This window comes from Halichoerus grypus, chromosome 11, assembly GCF_964656455.1.
Source record: "Halichoerus grypus chromosome 11, mHalGry1.hap1.1, whole genome shotgun sequence".
Lineage (NCBI taxonomy): Eukaryota > Metazoa > Chordata > Mammalia > Carnivora > Phocidae > Halichoerus > Halichoerus grypus.
In genome coordinates, this window is record NC_135722.1 from 17,596,765 (window position 1) to 17,614,487 (window position 17,723).

General features: G+C 38.7%; 1 protein-coding gene across 2 annotated transcripts in view; it reads right to left on the bottom strand.

The window, feature by feature from the left end:
• Positions 1 to 17,723, bottom strand: part of HSD17B12 (hydroxysteroid 17-beta dehydrogenase 12) — a 156,225-nt gene that overhangs the window by 56,804 nt on the left and 81,698 nt on the right. The gene's annotated exons all lie outside the window — the stretch shown is intronic.

Consider the following 17,723-nt stretch of genomic DNA (forward strand, 5'->3'; position numbering starts at 1 on the left):
AATTCTGCAATAAAAATCCCATGTTGCTACAGAGCTGGCTGACTGTTCCTTAACCAGTTCTCCTTCTATAAATCAATAATGACTCCTTTTTAGACTCTTAGGTACAAATAGTAAAACATGATTCGTATCATAATGTTATATACTCTTTAAATACCACTGTTTTTTTTTTTAATTTTAATTGCAAACTGATGCTTCATAATTTCAGAAAGAAGTCTTTATGTTGCAAAATGTTTTAAAGGGTGATATATAAAAGTCCATCTTATTAAAATGGAAATAAAATGAGTATCATCGTCGTGGAATTTAGGGCCTTGATTAACAGTTAATGGTCACCACATTAAAAAACCCACACAAAATGCACAGTGACAGAGCTACAAAATGACAGAAGACAGTCCTCGGTGTTCTATTTTGCTCAGGACAACACAAGTACACACAGAGCTAATGGAAATCACACATTGAGAAATGGGACTCTGGAGAAACCGAACTCACTGAGGTAATGCAGTGTTCACTTCCGCCCTCCCTCGTGAGTCCATTTGAGAAGGCATGGACTGTGAGGTCCTCCAGACACAGGTACCAATTTTAATTTTGTACCTATTTGCCTAATGACTTTGAGCAAGTCACATATCCTCCACGAGCCTCAGCATCCTCTCCTGATAATGAAAGTAATGCTACCCAACCTCTGCTTCGAGGCTCAAGTGCTATCTGGTGGTATGCAGAAGGCACTCCATAAATGCTAAGTCTCCTCTCTCCTCCACTAACGCTGCTCTCACTTCCCTTAGTGCAGTTCAGGTGGCTAAGAATGTTTACTCTTTGGAACTTGATGAGAATTCAGAAGAATTCATTTAAAAATCCTGCTTCCAAAAAAATAAACTTTTCTTCATTCGAAGTCAATGTTGGCTCATCACAGAGTCTGCAACATTAATCCACAAAGGACACTGCCATTCTTGATCTAAAAGGAGTTCTGCCTACAACTGAAGAGCTGGTTCACAAGAGATCTGTTTCTTAGTCTCAATGAAAAGTATTGACCTGAGGTAGGAATCCATGAATAAACTGGAGAGGAGAATATGTGACCTAGAAAATACCTATCTGGTGTTGGGGCGCCTGGGTGGCTCAGTCGGTTAAGCGTCTGCCTTCGGCTCAGGTCATGATCCCAGCATCTGGGGATTGAGCCCCACGTCAGGCTTCCCACTCAGCAGGGAGTCTGCTTCTCCCTCTCCCTCTGCTCCTTCTCTCTCTCTCACTCACTCTCAGATAAATAAATAAAATCCTTAAAAAAAAAAAAAAAGAAAATACCATATCTGGTTGTTAAAGGCACACTTATATTCCAGTGTCAATGAGTTACTGTATGTGTTCATGTAATGGAGAGCCACAGACCAAGGTGTCCCGTCACAACAGCTCATCCAACAGGTCTTATTATAAATGCTTCCCAGGATTTACCACCAGTAAGTAGAGAACACTGCCCTTATTAGAGCCACAGATTTACAAGAAAAAAAAAAAAGACCCAAATCAAAATGCTGAAGGGTACCTTTTATTAAATGTAAAACTTCATTCAGGAATGAAATGAGATAAATTTATCTATTTATTTTGAGAAAAACAAAGCATGTTTCCACACTAGGGCTATATACTGACATTTAAGAAAAATCTCTCTACTAATAAAAGCCACCTCACAACTCCTGAATCAAATTTACTCTTTTAAATCTCACAGGATTTGGGGAATGTACTTATAATGTAGAGTCTTGTATAGATAGGCTGCTAAACATATTCAGAGACCCTTTTGGAAAGAATGTTATTTTATTTAATAAGAACCCTAAAGTAAGCTTTTCTTTGTACTCACATTAGGATAAGCAAAATGGCTTCTGATGCAAGCTTTTCAAGATAAATCCGATTTTGAACTTGTACCTGGATTACCCTGAATCATGTCCTAGTGCAGTTAACACTGCTTTTCTACCTTTTCTCCACTGCCTCCATCATGAGCTGCTTCTTCTGCAATGTAGGGCTGTCTGATCACGTCCCCCACCCCCTCACACACTTCCAGAGCTCCAGCTGGCTTACGGTAAGAGTCACAGTCTGCAGCAATGGCCTAATACCGCTCTGAACTGACCGCCACCTCCCTACTCTCCCCGCTGTCCCCGGCTCTAGCCACATAGGCCCTAAGCAATTCTCTCTTTTTCTAAGATTTTATTTATTTGAGAGAGAGAGAGCGCATGTGCGCACATGATGGGGGGGGAGGAGCAGAGGGAGAGGGACAAGCAGACTCCGTGCTGAGCGCAGAGCCTGTCACAGGGCTCGATCCCAGGACCCTGAGATCACGACCTGAGCCGAAATCAAGAGTCTGATGCTTAACAACTGAGCCACCAGGGTGCTCCTTGAGCAATTCTTTAAACTCAGAATGTCCCCCAAACACATTCAGGGCTTTTGCACTTTATGAAGGATGACAATGTGGCATTCCCTCCAGGCTCTCTCCATTTACTTAATGTCTCACAGTAAAATCTTGTGATTGTAAATTCTTAAAGAAATTAAAGAACTAAAGAATGTCATTATTAGAATATTACACACCGTTATGCAAAGATACTCAACACTGTTGATTATTCCTACTGTCAAACCACTTGGTATTTGAAATTGCATAGGCTGGCATCCTGCTACTTAAATTGTGGCCAAATACAATCATGCCCTCCTCAGTTTTTTCAGATTGAAGTGATTCTGAGATGGTCTTGGCTCACTGTTTCTCAGCCTAGGCAAAGACCAAAACCTAAGAAGCAAAAGCTGATGAGTGGTATGGGCGGTTCAAGGCAGTCAACTCACCAGAAATAGAGGCAGAAAATCAGCTCTGGCTTATGGAGAATGAAGCCAAGAAATAACTGGGATGATACCATTATTCCATTTTTATCTACTAGTCCCCTGAAAGCTACCCAACTACAATGGTAGAATAAGAGAAAGAAATATTATTTAAAACTATAGAGCTATAGAATATTGAACATCCTCATAGCCTCAAGCATTCTACCACTTCCAAGCATGGGTGCCCTGCTCCTCCAGTCACATGGCTGATTTTTACTCAGAGGTCTGGCCATCATTATTTTTATTTTGCTCAACAAATTGACATCTCCCTGGGGCGCCTGGGTGGCTCAGTCGTTAAGCGTCTGCCTTCGGCTCAGGTCATGATCCTGGGGTCCTGGGATCGAGCCCCGCATCGGGCTCCCTGCTCAGTGGGAAGCCTGCTTCTCCCTCTCCCATTCCCCCTGCTTGTGTTCCCTCTCTCACTGTGTCTCTCTCTGTCAAATAAATAAAATCTTAAAAAAAACAACAACAAATTGACATCTCTCAAATTTAACAGTCTTTCCCTAAGAATAATTGTATAGGTCTTAGAAAGACTCCTATTTTTCCTCTGTGTGCCTGGGGAAAGGGGGCCTGAGAATGCTAGAAAAGAAATCTCATCTACATAAACTCATGTATTATTTATAATTTTTTATTAATAAAACCAAAAATAATATATTAATTCTCATTTGTCCCTACATCTGCTCCAAATAAATGATCAGTTTTTGCCCTAAGTTTCTTTCACCCTTCCCCATCTTTTCCATATTGTAAATTTCATCATTTAAGATTCAAGTTATGTCACCAGCCTTGTGGACTGTCTTTTCAGGATTCCCATTTCCTCCAAGGTAAAACTACTTACTTACTCTCTCAGCTATGTTCCTAGAGGCCCTCTATATAACCTTAGTAAGCATCATAATATGTTATGCAAACAGTCTATTTCCTAACAAACACAGATCGTTCTCTGTCATCTTTGTATACCAGCACCCAGCACAATGCCTGGCATATAACAGAGGTCACTCAAATGTCTGCCATGTGAGTAAATACATCGAGGCTGACACAGCCCATTTATTAAAATCACCTTCTCAGTAACTTCTGAAACTCTTCCCTATAGAAATAAAACTATACACTGGTAAGAGATGTCCATTATGAGGCATAACAATATAAAGTGCTTACTGTTAGGCATTTTAAAGCATTAAGATAAATTAAGAAACAACTCAGTCCTTCCATTTGTCCTGCATGAGTTGGACTATCATTCTCATAGAGGCAGAAACATTTTAGAGTTGTAGGAAACCATCCAGTCTCATGAATAAAGTACTCTAGGAGCTTAACTCAGGTCACAGAGATGAAGGTTGAAGATATTTTAGTCATGGACCACTCTCCCTATCCCTAGTCCTGAAAAACATAATTAGGGGAGAGGAGCGACTCTTGGGGAAATAGTACTATATTCAACACCTACCAATTTTAGCTTCTTAAATCTAAATTCATTAAATGCAATTTAGAACCATAAAAATGTATTGCATGTTTTTAAAAACCCCTCCATTTTCACATAAAATGTTTTAGAGTATTTAGAGATGTAAAAAGCACAGTGAGTCTTTTGTACTTTTTCTAATTTTAAGGGGAAAACAAAGAACAAAATATCCCCTAACTAAATTCTCTCTACTTCCCTCCTTTTGCTATTTTCCTTCTTTTTGCCCCCAGCCCTTACCATCTCCCTTGTCCCCTACCCCTCAGGGTGAGATATCTCCCCACAGAGAAAGCCTCCTTTGTGTAGCTATGGAGAAACAGGTGATTGTGCCCTAGAAGGGAATAATTCATCTGACTCCATTTTTAAAGACCCATTTAATTATAATTATCAGAGATGCTACACAAATAATGGTCCATTTCTTTTTTTCATTGCCCTTGAAAACACTCTCATGATCATTTTAATCTCATATGAAGAGACCCACTTTCAGTCAAATAAAAAAAAATCCATCATAGTATCACCAGGATTCCATCCCAAACCAAGTATTTCTTTATTTTAAGCCAAGGTTATTATATTTTATTCATTATGGGCTATTTAATTAGAACAACCAACTGAAATAAATAAAAACCATATACGATGCAAATCTGTTCTACTGATAGCACACGAATAGGTTCCATTCTTTTGAAAGCCCTGAGTTCGACACTGGGTTCAGGTGGGCAAGGCACCTTTGAAAAAATTTTCAAATAAGGATGTTTATTTTCCACACTTAGGAAAAAAACAAAACAAAACAAAAGGCCTGCTAATGGAAACATCTGAATTTTATGTTCTGAGGTGAGAAAAATGCAAAAAGTATTCCTAACATTAGTAAAGATTCCAAGATGATGTCATTAATACAATGTAAGTGGAGTGTTTGTGTCCCCCCAAATTCATGTGTTGAAGCCCTACCCCCCCCATGCGAAGGTATCTGGAGGTGGGACCCTTAGGAGGTAACTAGGTTTAGGTGAGGTCATGAGGGTGAGGTTCTCCTGATGGAATGAGTGTCGTCCTGAGAAGAGGAAGACAGAGAGAGCTCTCTCCCCACAAGCACGCACCAAGGAAAGGCCACCTTCTTATCAGTAAGAAGGCGGCCATCTAACGGGGACCCTCACCAGGAACTGAATCTGCCGGACCTTGATCTTGGACTTCCCAGCCTCTAGAACTGTGAGAAATAAATGTGTATTCTTTAAGATAGGCAGACCATGACGTTTTGTTACGGCATCCCGAGCTGACCAAAACAGAGTTTGTTCAAAAAAGCGTGGGATGCAGTTAGAAGCCCTGGACTTGGCTGCCAACTCATCCACTTGTTGGCTGAGGGCCCTTCACTCAAGCCTTTTCACCTGCAGGAATCCCCTTACTACAAGAAATAATACCCACCCTGCAGAGTTCTTGTGAGTACATGAGAATGTATTGTAGGGAACTGTCAAGTCTTATGCAAATGTTTGCTTTACATAGATCTGCCAGCTTCCACAAAGATGACCACCTCACGGAGAGTTGTCTTCTTCCCAAACAGCACAGGCTGCCATACATATTTTCTGTATCATTCATTCTTTCTCTTAGCATCAGCTGCATATCTATTTTCAAATTGAATATGCACATCCAACTCTACTTTAAAAAAAGTGCTATCTTTATTACTATATTATTCATGGAATCAATGGTCATGATATGCTATTCTTAGCAACGCCTTTCATGTTCAGGTATTTCTTTGACTCAGGCTGCGTGTAATTAACCTTTGAATTACTCTGTTTTATCAGTTCCAAAAGGCACGTTTTTACTCACTTTTTTGGTCTCTGAAATCAGGATGCCATACAATGGATGGCATGCCAGTTTAACCAGTGATTCTTCTTTCTTAATGCTTATAAGCTGCCTCATTGTTTCATGATCACTGGTGTCTCCGATTTGATGAAAGAACCCAAGAACCCTGCTGACAATCCAGCCTTCTCTTTAATGTCACAAAATGAACCGAGGACAGCTTCCAAATGCAAGATTCTCTGTGCTTATTCCGCCAGCACCACTAGTCACGAAGGCAGATTTCCCATCCTCAACTAAGACCCAAAAACCTTAGCCTACGCTCATTCATTCATTCAGGGGCACAGGCACTGGCAACCAAAGCATCTCACTCTAAATCGTCAGCTATGAGAGGAGTGTCCATGTCTGGGTTTTTCTTTGCCACCACACACTCAGAGCCTGATTCACTACAGGAGCTCAATATATATATTTTGACTAAGTAAATTCAAGAACTACACCCTCTTGTCAGACTTTACCCTGAGTAGAATAGCAGATACTCTCAAATAGGTTATATTTTGGTGAAGGAGATATGCATGAACCCAACTGTTGCTCATTAATATGAACAAAGAGTGCAAAGAGAAAGCAACTCACTCTTGCACAGTGGGATTTTAAATAGGAGGTGACATTTGCGTTGAGTCCTTGTGTAGGAATTGGCCACACAGAGAAGGGGGAGAAGTAGGCAGAGGCAGAAAGTGCAGGAAAGGAAAAGCATGTTCTAAGAATCCCTGTGGATGGAGTATATAGTGCACAGGGAGGAGAAGACAGAAAATATTCTGTAGCAGGAAGCAGATAGAGGTTTTATGTGCCAAGATAACAAACAGGACCAGTGACATAATTTGCGGGGCCTGAAGCAAACAAAATAAAAATGTGGGGTCCCTTGTTGAAAAATTATTAAGAATTTCAAGATGGCCACAGCAGAGCATTAAACCAAGTATGGGCCCTTTTAAACGGGAATGCAGAGGCCACACACCTATAAAGGCAACCCTATAATGAGGCAATGAGGCTATTAAACTGGAAAGTGACAAGATCACACGTACTTTAGGAAGCAAATGCTGGTGGCAGAGGAGAGGACACACAGCCTGTTATAAAAAGTGGTGGGCAACAAGGAGAGAACCCAGCAGCTGCTGCTTTAGTCCCATGAGAAAGGAGGGCCCTAAGGAGAGAGGCAGGCTGGCTGGGAGAGACTTCTGAGTTAGAGTCTGATTAGACACACAGCTTTAGGGAGAGAGGACACAATGGTTTTATCCATTTGGTTTAAAATCTGGTTAATAAACCATCATACCTTAGAGCTACAAGAGTCTTCATAGTTTTGCATCTGAGGCAATGTTCCTGTAATTATGTCTCAGCGTTTTTTAAAATCATAAAAAAATGTTTGTTATTTTTTAGTAAAGCGAGTTTTTTCTTGAGGTAGCTTACTTCTCTCTTTGTTGGCTTAAAAAATGAAATTACTACCAATGAGATTTGGGCCAGAGTACACACAGGATTACCGTGAGCTAAAAACCAAGTTGGCAAGCAAAAGATATATTTTTTGTAACCCTCTGTGTATTCCTCTCTTCATATTTCAAAAAGAAAGATAACTAATTAGAAGTCAAATATCACACAGTACCTTCTAAAAATTCTGATTGAGCTACTTTTTTTTTTTTTTTTAAGCAACCACTTTTTATTTTAACCTGTCACTTTGTTCTCACAAGATTCTGTTGTGGTTTTGTGAAATCCTGCCACAGGAAAAAAGTATTCTTTTCGAGATCTGGGTCTCTCATTTTGGTATTTAGAAAAAGGAAGTGTAACGGTTGCTTTTATTTCTTAAAAAAAAAAAAAAAAAGGAACTTTTGAAAAAATTACCATAAAATTTAAAATATCAGCTATTGAAATGAATATTTACTTTATGACAATTAACACTTGGAAGATAAATATAGTTCAACAACATTTTGCCAAGAGTAGAACCATCTTTCTGTTCAACACACACAAAAAAAACTCCTCTTCATTTAAATTGTTAAAAGAGCAGAGTTTTCACATATCAAACCAAAATAAAAGCAAAAAAATGCCTGATTTAGAGTCTCTTTCTCCTGTACTCTTAGAACTAAGGATAAGAACTTGATGCAAATCATTCTGATTCTAAGATGCCCTGAAGAACCCAGAGGTACCATATAAAAAAAATGCATAGGGTTATGGTTAATATTCTACCAACTGAACAGGAGTAATAACTATTATAGTTATCCATTGAACATTAGCTAGATGCCAAGAACTCTACCAAGTGACATTACATCATTTAATCTGCATAAGAACTTACTGATATATTGCTGAAACTTGCAAATGATTATTCCCATAAATTTCAGTTATCAACATTTAAAAGGCCATTATTTATTTGTTTGTTTTTTAATTGTGAAATAATCTCAAGCAAAGAAAAATTGCAAATACTCTACAAGGAACTTTTTTTCCGGAACCATGTCAGATTCAGTTGCTAACAAGATGTCATCCATCACCCATAGATACTTCAATGTAGTGGTTCTCAAAGCGTGGTCCATGGCTTTGAGGGTCGCCCAGAGTCAAAAATACTCCGACGTTCATTATGTGCATCCTTCAGTGTACTGGCTTGCGCTGATGGCACAAAAGCAATGTGGGTAAAACCTTAACACGAATTAAAGCAGCAGCACCTAACTATATCCTTCACAGATTTGCAGTAAAAAAGAAAAAGTCAGTTTTGTTTAAGAATGTCCCTTGAAGAAGCAGTAAAATCATTAATTCTATTTAATCTCTACCCTTGATGACACATCTTTTTAATGTGTGGTGTGACAAAATGGGAAGTATGCATAAAGCACTTTTTCTGTGCACCTAATACGACGAGTGTCCTGAGGAGAAGCATCTGTGAAAATGAGTCGTATAAGCGGAGTTAGGCCCTGTTCTCATACTGCGCCATTTTACTTGAAAAAACAATGGACAGAAAAACCATGCTTCTTTAGATTTAGCAGACATATTTTTAAAAATGAAGTGAGTCTCTCATTTTAAGAAAAACAACCAACAATATTTATTGTCCATGAGAAAATTTGAGCTTTTAAAGGAAAAATCAGAATTTTGGAAAGCTTGTAGCTACCTTCATGTGCTTGAGAGAAAAGATTTTTCTGATAAGATTGGGAGTGATATTAATAAATGTGATTTTTTGGGTGCTGTGTCAACATTTGTGAGATCTGCAAAACTCAGGAACCAATACTGTCTGATGACCAATGCACACAGATACAAAATCATAATGCATAAAAAACCTATGCAAAGTGTGAGGTGGACAAATGGATTTTAATGTAACTGAGTATGAAAATCCATTGATACATTTTCAGATTCCATACTTCAACTAACTTTTAAGAAACCTCCACTTACGGAGTTTTGATGTAGTATCAAAGAAGAATATCCACAATTACCTGAAGAGGCTATTCAAATCACTTCCTATTTTCCAACTACATTACCATGTAAAGCCAGATTTTCTTCTACTTCAACCAAAATAACCCTGCAGCAGACTAAATGCAGAAGCAGATATGCAAATGTAACTGTCTTCTACCATGCCAGATATTAAATAGATTTGCAAAAATGTAAAACGCCACTCTTGTCACTGAGTTTTGTTTTGTTTCAGAACCTATAGCTGTTCTTCCTGCTAAAAAATGTTATATAAACATGTAATGGGTTTATTGTTACTCTTACATGAATTAAATAATTTTTTTTAATTAGTCAATTTGAATATCTAAGATAATTCACATTCACAGCTGTATCACACATAAACCAAAGATCTTTGGGGTCCTCAATATTTTAAGAGTTGTAAAGGGGTCCTGAGACTAAAAAGTTTATGAATGTTGCTTCAGTATGTATTTCCTATAGTCTCCAAAATCAGATAGCCATCAAAATCAGGAAATCAACATTGATGCATTACTGCCTCTAGTCCTCAGAGCCTGATCAAATTTCACCAACTGCCGCAACAATATCCTTTATGGAGAAAGGATCCAAATCAGAATCACCCTACACATTTAGCTGCCATGTCTTGTTTCGCCTCTTCCAATCTGGAACAGCTTCTCAGCCTTCTCTTGATCTTTATGACTTTTTTTTTTTTTTAAGATTATTTATTTATTTATTTGAGACAGAGAGTGAGAGAGAGAGAGAGCACAAGAGGGGGGAGCGGGAGAGGGAGAAGCAGACTCCCCGCTGAGCAGGGAGCCCGATGCGGGACTCGATCCCGGGACTCCAGGACCAGGCCAACTACTTTGTAGAGTATTCCTCAACTTGGGTGTGTGTGTGTGTGTGTGTGTGTGTGTGTGTTACCTCACGATTAGATTTAGGTCATGCATCCTTGGAAGGACTATCATAGAAGTGAAGTTGTGTTTCTCACTGCATCCTATCAGGTTTCAATTGTCCCACTACTGATTGAGGATAACTTTGATCTCTTATTAAGGTGGTGTCTGCCAGGCTCCTCCCCTGTGAAGTTACTATTTTTCCCTTTGTAATCAACAAATATTTAATCTGTAGGGAGATACTTTGAGACTATATAAAATCCCATTTTTTCTTTTTTTTATTTAAGTATAATTAACTACAGTGTTATATTAGTTTCAGGTGTACAATATAATGACTCAACAATTCTATGTATTTCTCAGTGCTCAGCAAGATAAGTATAATCGTAAGAGCTATTCCAGACTCATCTTCTATTCTCCCAGCCCCAGCCCTGAACTAGCCATTTCTCCAAGGAGCCCTGGATCCTTTATTAGAAAACATATCTAGAGCTAAGATGTGGGTGCTGAGTTTGCTCATTGCAGTTGCGGGGTTCCTGCTCCCAGGAAGGACCGTAAGACTTAGCAACCAACCTGTGGCAGTGTCACAGGCTCAACACAAGCACATACTGGGGACTGTCCCACAGAGCAGCTAGTTGCCAACCAAGAGACTTCACCTGAGATGCTTTTATAGAGGAGCCAAAGATGCAGTAGTTAGGCCTTGGGGGTCTCCTCCAGAGTTCAGAACATTGTAAGTCATCTTACATACTAAACATGCAAATGTCTTTGATACATACTACATAATAAAGACTGATAAAATACTGTAAGTTAGGCTTTAGTTTCAGAAGGGATAGCTTTGTGGCCTTCACTTGGTGGATAAAAATGTAAATAAATATTTGAGTTTTGTAGGGGCAAAACAAGCTCTTGGTTACTTATTTTCACACTGAACATATATAAGCAACTCTATACTTTGCCCAGAGCATTTCCAGAAAGTGTGCCAATCAGATATTGAAAAGTAAATCCCATCTGCCCACAAAAACAATTTTATAATTGGAATTTCTCTTACTAAAATCAATCATAACTAAGCCTAATAATATACCATAAATACACAAACATACAATACCATTAGCCTCTATAATTTAAAATAGTAAAACTGTGCTCCCAAATACTGATTGTCTTGAAGACCCAATTTACTATGAAGTGTGTGTATGTATGTGTGTATGTGTATATATGTGTGTGTGTGTGTATGCGTGTGTATATATATATATGTTGCCTATAATATATAAAAATGTTTATATATGGCCTTAAAACACGTTAGTCCTATTTATCTTAATATACAGTAAAACTGCCTTCTTAGACTTTAGGAGAATGATTTGGATAGTATGGGCCTTTAAAAAAGAAGTTTAAGGAAGTATGAGCTAAACCTTCTTTTATATTAACAAATTTCTCTCTAGCCGACAGATGCAGTGTCATTTCCATTGCCCATACAGGTGCCTCAAAGTCTGGTATCAGAAGCCCAACAGATATTAGAATGAAGGCAAACTTTCCTCAGTACTTAAAAACAGATGAGCCAAGACTGATATTAGGCCATAATGCCAATACACATTAGCTGATCAATGACGGAGCCTTCTGAGGACATTCCAAGACGGTACAATCCTGTGGTCTACTTGGAAATTTGTATAGATAACATTTCAAGGGAGATACCCTGTTGGTTTTGACTGGATATTCACATAAACTTTTTCAAGAGATGAGTGATAGAGCTAATCCTTATCTGTAAGTTTTGAATTTATATTGTTTCTTCCCATGTACAAAACCATTTTTTTCCTACAAATAGTTTTGTTTTTGTTTTTTGCGTTGGGGGGTGTAAAGGAAAGCAGAATGTTTTATCATGATTTTTGCTTCACCAACTTTGGGACAAATTAAAAGTCCTAAACTCTGAAGAAAAAAAAAAAAGCAGTTATCAGAGGAGTCCCTGAATTCCCTAAAATTGCAGGCAAATATTCTGCATATAAATTGACCCTTGAACAACACAGGCTGGACAGCACGGGTCCACTTATATGTGGATTTTTTACAATACAGTACTGTAAATGTATCTTCTCTTCCTTAGGACTTTCTTAATAGCATCTTCTTTAGCTTACTTTATTATAAGAAAGAGTATATAATAGATATAAAACACAAAATGCGTTAATTGACTGTTTATGTTATTGGGAAGGCTTCCAGTCAACAGGTTATAAGTAGTTAAGTTTTTGAGGAGTCAAAAGTTACACATGAATCTTTGACTGCGTGGGGGGTCAGCACCCCTAGGCCCCACATTGTTCATGGGCCAACTGTACATATATATTTTTTTATAGGGATAAGTTTTTTATCATTTCGATTCACAAAAAGGTCCATGACCCTCAAAAGAGTAAAAATTTTTGGTTTAACTACTCCCAGAAATAACCACTGTGAATGGTCTGGGCTATAACCTTCCAGACCTTTTTTGATACATATTTACATATGTTATATACATACACAGTTGGCTCCTGAGTTTAGTTAGCATTTGTGGTATGTGGGGTTTTTGTTACTGTTGTTTCGCAAAAGTAAAACCAGACTTTCTCTAAATATCTACTCTGCAACTTGCCTTTTTTTTCCAATAAAGATGGCCTTCCATGTCAATACATATAGACTTTTAAAAAAGATTTATTTATTTATTAATTTATTTATTTGAGAGAGAGGGAGAGGGAGAGAGAGAGGTGAGAGAGAGGGATAACACAAGCACTGGGGAGGAGCAGAGGGAGAGGGAGAAGCAGAGTCCCCGCTGAGCAGGGAGCCCAACGTGGGGCTCAATCCTGGGACTCCGGGATCATGACTTGAGCCGAAAGCAGACACTTAACCAACTAAGTCACCCAGGTGCCCCCATATGGATAGACTTTTTAATTACACAAAATAGCTGGTCCATAATTTATTTAACCAATCATTCAAAACATTATGAGCAGGCACAAATCAAAGGAAGAATTCATTATACTGGAGATGGGGAATGTATCATGGCAAGTTAAAAAAAACCAGAATGCCAATGAATTCAGGGGAACTTTTATAGGTCACCAAAGACCTTATTAAAAACAAAAACAAAAACAAAAACACAACGAAAAAGACAAAATAAGGATGGAGAAACTACGGAATGTTTACGTGTTACCACCAATGCCAAAAGCAGTTTGACCAAAAAGAGTTTTGGGTGCAACTAAGGCGAGGCTCCCCATATGTGCCCCCTCTTCCAGGACCCCTTCCCATGACGAAGACAATAAAAGAGAAGAAACCCCACATATATAAATAAAGTATGCAAAGTAAGTCCCAATCCAAGGCAGGGTCACACGTGGTCTAGTCAAGCCCCCCTTGGGGAAGAGCCTGGGGAAGAATGTGAGAGGCTGCACCACAGGCAGCACAGGCATCAGGTCCTAAAGGAGAGAATGTGAGGCATATAGTAAAGAGCCGTACGGAGCCGAAGCATTCAAGAGTATCTGTGGACGCTGGTCACTCTTTTACCCCCATAACTATGGTCAAACAGGTGATAGATCACATGACAGCAGATTTATTTTATTTTTAAAGATTTTATTTATTTGAAATAAAGAAAGAAAGTGAGTGAGCGAGAGAGCAAAAGCAGGGGGAGGAGCAGAGGGAGAGGGAGAAGCAGAGTCCCTGCTGAGCAGGGAGCCTGATGTGGGGCTTGATCCCAGGACACCAGGATCATGACCTGGGCCGAGGGCAGACATTTAACCAACTGAGCCACCCAGGCCCCCCCACGGCTGCAGTTTCAATCACCCATACCAAGGTTTGGAAGGAATCACTGACCAAGAAGAGGTAGAAGCTCACGTTCTCACCACGCTGTGTATGAGCTGATCTGGTAACACAGAGTAATCTAGCTCTTTCTATCTCCAGTGAGGCTTGGGCCCTCTCTAGCAAAGAGGACACTGGAATAGGGAGCCACTGCCAGACATTCAGATAATTTCTCATTTTTCACTTCCATAAGCAATACTGTGAATATCCTGCATATAAACCTCTGTGCAGTTACCTGAGTTTTTCTGTAGAATAAACTTCTAGAAGTAGAATAGTCAGATCAAAGGGTGTGTGTGTATTTATAGATCGAGTACAGGAGAAAAAGGGAATCAACTTTCACTCTTTATAATTCTATACAGTTTGAATTAATTAGTTGATTAATTTCAGGAAATAAGTACTACTTTTGTCATTTTAAAAGAAAAAGTACTTCCTTAGGTCAAGATTGGCTCCCAGGTCTACAAGAACTATCAAGAGAGCCAGGCTGCATAGAGTCAAATATATAAAGAAACAAAGTGTTCACCAGAAGCTAGAGGAGTTGCTGGAGAAACCTGGATAGCAGAAATAGGAGAGTCACTGAGGCAGGTCTTGCAAATGTTCATCCAAGCACAGGCTGCGGAATTGGCCAGAGGCATCACATGGTTAGGTCTCCCCATAAGGCTGCTCCTATCATGGAAATAAACATGCCAGACTCTCTTCACTTGACACTCCTGACCACACACACTCTCTGGCAATAGATGGCATGCTCATGAAGGGAGACTCTGGTTTTATTTTGGCTTCCTTTATGCTTCTGCCAACAGGGAGCAGTTATACTGGTAAGTATTATAGCCTGCACCACCATTATACTTCTTAAAAAAAAAAATCTGGGCATTCAATTTTGTTTATCATCCTACTAAACTTGATTTCAGGCAAGTTTTCCCTTAGAAGGCATATTCACTCTTGAGTGTCCCAACAAACGCAGGTTTCAGGGCCTGCAAATTTATGTGCCAGTTCGTAAATCTTGGTTAGTTCTCCAGGAGTTCCCTTTTGAACTGAACAGTGTGGAATTTAAGTGTTCAGTCTTGAACATAAGCACTTGGGCTCTCTCTCTGCCCTCCACCCAGGATTTGTCAGCCAACTTCTGGTGGTCACTGAACTGGTTTCTCAGCCAATATTCTTCTGCAGTAACATATCCTTTTACCTTTTAAAATTTTGTATGTATGTATGTTTTTTTAAAAGGACTTCTATTTTTTTTAATTTTATTTATTTGTTTGAAAAGTTACCTGGAAAAGTAAGGGCCAATGTCTTGTTCTCATTTTTATCTGCTCCTATTCCTCATTATCAAATGCCACAAGCAAACAAGAATTAAGAGCTATGAAAGTGCATCACATTTCATTGGGAAGTCAGGAAAAGTACTTCACTGTAGAAAGTTTTATTAAAAAAAAAAAAAGCAATGTGTGTTGTACACACATGTGTGGAATCACTACATTGTATACCTGAAACTAATATTACACTGTATGTTAACTAAATGGAATTTAAGTAAAAACTTGTTAATGGGGCGCCTGGTGGCTCAGTCAGTTACGCATCAGACTCTTTGATTTCAGCTCAGGTCAGGGTTGTGAGATTGAGCTCCCCCCTCCCCCCATGGCTCTGTGCTGAGCATGGAGCCTGCTTAAGATTCTCTCACTCCTCTCCTTCTGACCCTCCCTGCTTGCTCTCCTTGTCTCTCTTTCTCAACACAAACAAACAAACAAAAAAACCCCAACTTGGAAGAAAAAAAAAGCAGCAAAGAAGCTTCTACGTCTTCCTTAGGAAGACTAAAACAACACATGAGACGATATCCTTATGTGTCATTATGTCACGTATATGATATGTAGCAATGCAACGTATTTATAAGAATACCATGTGTAGGGGCATCTGGCTGGCTTGGTCGGTGGAGCATGTGACTCTTGGTCTCAGGGTTGGGAGTTCCAGCCCCACGTTGGGTGTGAAGATTACTTAAAAATAAAATCTTAAAAAAAAAAAAAAAAAGAACAGCATGCATATGAGATGCTATCTTGCACAACAAACAGTATGTGTGGCAATATAACACGCAGAAAAAGGAGTAGGGAGGAGATCACCTAGATCCTGCTACCGATTATTTCCCATGAAATTACGAAGATGCTCACCTTTATTATTCTCTCAAATATCTGAGTCAGCAAAATTATTTTGCAAATGTCAATGAATTCCAACCATTTTTGAAGTGGCAGCCAGTTAGGATCAGAAATGGGAACAGCAGTGGCAAGTTTTCTTTATCAGTAGGTATTAGAGGCCAGGATGATGAAAAGCATAAAGATAAACAAAATTCAGTAAGGTGCCTGCCCACAGGGAAAACAGTAGTGGATCATGTGGAAGACATTTGGTGGACTGCCCTGGGTAAAGAGCAGTTAAATTTCTCATTCTGCCCCAAGAAAGCAATTCACTTATTATACCTGGAAGGGCAAAGACTGAAAGTTCAGCTTTCTCCTACACTCAAAAATGTCTCAAGTATATTACCTTGTTTGATCTTTACAATAATCTGCTAAGTTATATAGAGCAGATATTATCAATGTCACAGACAGGACTATACCTGTCCTGAACAAAGTACAACAGACAACCAGGTGTCTCAGGTAACAAAGATCCTCAGTGGAAGACTCAAGATGGATCCAGGTCACCTAATGACTAATCCCTGGTAACAGCATCATGCTCTGGTAACAAGCCTCGGTATTTAATAGAGCAATCTAGATAAAAGCAATGTCATCAGTTTATTTCACAGTCCAAAATTAAACATTTTTTTAAAAGGTCTGGATTCCAGCTCATTTAAGAAGGTAGATAATCCTTAATCATTCAGATCCATTAATTATTAATGCCTACAACAAGACCTGATAAATGCCTATTAGGTTCTCCTTAGAGTTTTTACTGCCCACACTGTAGATTATATATACTCCTGCTATGTCGTTCCCAATGCTTTGAGTGCTACCCACGTATTTAAAAGTAGATGAAGGTAAAGTGAAAAATGATAAATTCCATCTCATGATTCTGAAATGTAAGGTAAACTGTAAATTCTGAAGGTCAGAAAGTTCAAGATGAATGTCATTAATTAAACAACCAAGTTCTAAAATATTCCATCATCGTTTTCAAATTGAATCCAGGAAAATAAACTTTCCACAATACCTCACAGAGCTTTCAGCAAATACTTTATTTACATATTCTAAAATGCTTATTAGTCTTTACAATTTTATACCAAAGAGATTAGAAAGGGAACATTAATATTAGTTCACAATACCGAAAAAAATCTGGCTTTTTAATAAAACAAATTTTAATATGTAATATGTAATTGTTAACCACGTATATAACTGTGTTTGTGTATGTGTGTATCTATCAGCTTTTTAATTTAGGGGAAAAGATAAAAAGAGAACTTGAAGAAATTAATTTGAGTTACCCATAAAAGTGGATTTATGAAGCAGATCAGAGTAGAATGCACACGTTGTGGTAATGCAGGACAGAAAAGAAGCTTTAAAAAACATTTTCACAATTACTTGTTCAAAGAGCTCTCTGGATAGGAGTGATCACACAAGGCAGTG